Here is a 2,532-nt window from a genome sequence, read left to right on the forward strand (position 1 = left end):
CCCGAGGGCAGGAACCGATAGGGCACCTGAACTAACTGTTTCAAAGAACCTACGTGACCCCTTCCCAGGAGACAACCTCCTTCCCCCTGAACCGAGGCCCCATCTCCCCCACTCCCTCTCTGCAACCCCTGAAAACTTGCTCTTCAGGGTATTTCTGAGCAGGCTGCCCAGGACCTGAGTGTGCATTAGCTACCGGCAAGGATCAAGCCTCCAGGGTGCCGCTGGGGGCTTATGTCCAAGACACCATCCCGGCCCTCCAGGGATTTCCAGCAGAAGGAGGGAAAAGAGCCAAGTGCCGAAATCGCGCCCCCCACCCAGGGACTGGGGGCTCTTGAGCGGGGCGAAGGGGGCTAAATCAGGGAGGGTTCCTCAAGGAGACGTTTTTCAAAGGGTCATTCTCTCCCCAGCACACTCAGGAGGACCCTCCAAGCTGGATCAATGGTCTAGGGTTTTGAGAATTGTTCGGGAAAGTGCTCTATAAATGTAGAAATCTCCTAGCCACTAATGCATTTCTCAAGCACTTCTGCCCAAGTGTGGAACCCTCCTGATGTTCTTTAAAGGAAAGCTGGGGGGGGGGGCGTGGACAGAGGGAATCACATAGTGGGGGAGGTTCTAATCCTGGCTCTAAGACTCGCTTTGTCTGTGACCTTGGGCTCCACACCCTACCTCTCTGGGCCCGTTTCTTCATCTGTGAAATGTGTGTGTCTCCTTAGAATTCTCTGGGCTGTGAAGAATGATGAGCAGCGAGGCAGCAGGGACGCGGAGGGCACCGGGGACACTGGCCCCTTTTCTGGTCGCCAGGATCTAAAGATATCCAGAGAGCTCTGTCCCCTCTCCTCCCCCTTCTCTGGGCAGGGGTCACTTTCCTTCCCTTTGGCTCACCTCCTCCCTCACCTCAGCCTCCTGTTCTGAGAAACATGACCCCTGCTGTAAAAATAAAGTGGGCAGCTTTGATGCCCGCCCTGCTGGTCTAGTGTCCAGGATCTCCGGTGGGGAGGAGAGGGTGAGGTGAGCCTGGAGATGGGAAGAGACAGCATTTTTGGGTCACAGACCCCTTTGAGAATAATATGAACGCAAAGGTACTGTGCGCTCACCCTCTGTCTAGCACTGTGCTAAGCACTTTTTGCATGAAAGAATATCTCATTCAGTCTTCATTGTCAGGTCCACTTCTGACGTTTGTAAGGAGCAAGTGGATGACTGGAAATTACGTCTATGCCTAACTAGAAGTTAGAAGTCAAGATGCCAAAGTGTTAAAGTTTATCTGTTATCCTCCGAATGGATTAATTTTCCTTGGCCTTAATTCGAGGACCAGGTCCAAAAAGGATTCCCTGGGCTGCTTCTCGGCTCCTGCAGGGGTGGGGGCTCTCAGGTCTGCCTGGCAACGTTCCACCCTGCATGTCAGGTTCTGTCCACTCCCCAGCCCCTGCAAACAGCTGACCCTTGCCCACTCTCTGGGCCTACGGGTGCATCTGGCACGGTCAGCTCCTGAGGGGATGCGCCTGGGGACGAGGCTGGCTCCGGGTTGAGTCATCTGAGCAGGGAATTCTAGGATCCCGGATACCCGGAGCACGGTCTAGAAGAGGAGGTGCGTGGACCACCCTCCTTTCTGACACGCGAACTCCTTTTCCAGTGAGGAGATTGGGGCCACAGGAGGGCCAGAGCGAGGCCCTGAGGCCCCTCCCGGTGGCTCCCTCTCAGTAGCACTGCTCTTAACCATCCCACGAGGTAACTATCACAAAGTACAGATGAGGCTTCTGCAGGAGATTGCATAACTTGCTCAAGGTCGCGCAGCAGTGAGTGCTGGAGCTGGGATTGGACTCCCCAGCGCCTAACCCCAGGGCCACCACAACACTGTCACAGCGACACGGAGGAAAGGCAGTGGGCCTCTCTCCTGGAAACACAGAGCATCTTCCCGACAACCTCAAGGAGCCCAGGATCTCTTTAAAGCCCGGCCGGGGACCCCCAGGTTAAGAAAGTGGGGGCACTGATGGGGCTGTTGCCTGGCTCAGGCCGTGACATGGGAGCAGGCTTCCAAATCTGAACCGGTGTCCAGACCTGCAAGGACTGGAGGGTCAGGGAGGCCGACAGGATCTGTGGTGGAGGGAGGGGGTCTGGGTGGCCGGCAAATAGCCCTACTCTCTTGTCCCTCCAGGTTGGATAAGGCTCCCTCCTCTGCCCTGGCACCTCAGCCCTCTGACCTGGCTGTAACCCCAAGCAGGGAGGCCTGCCCTGGGCTCCTTTACTCCCCACCCCCAAAAGGGAGACTCAGGGAATCCCTTGGAGGAGGGTGACAGCAGGTTCCGGGGGGACAGCCTGGATGGGCAAAATGAGAAGTAGGGTGCAGCGGGCGCACATAGGGAGTGTCTGGCCTGATTCCCCAGCCAGGAGCATCACGATTTCGGGAGAGGTTTGGGGGCGGGGGGGGGGGGCCGTTTGCAACTGGAGGCTCTGTTCGTCGGGCCCTGAGCCGCGGGGGCGCGGGCGGCGGGCGGCGGGCCGCAGGTGCAGGGGGTCCGCAGTGGGCCAGCCCGC

The sequence above is a fragment of the Acinonyx jubatus genome, chromosome D1 (assembly GCF_027475565.1).
Source record: "Acinonyx jubatus isolate Ajub_Pintada_27869175 chromosome D1, VMU_Ajub_asm_v1.0, whole genome shotgun sequence".
Lineage (NCBI taxonomy): Eukaryota > Metazoa > Chordata > Mammalia > Carnivora > Felidae > Acinonyx > Acinonyx jubatus.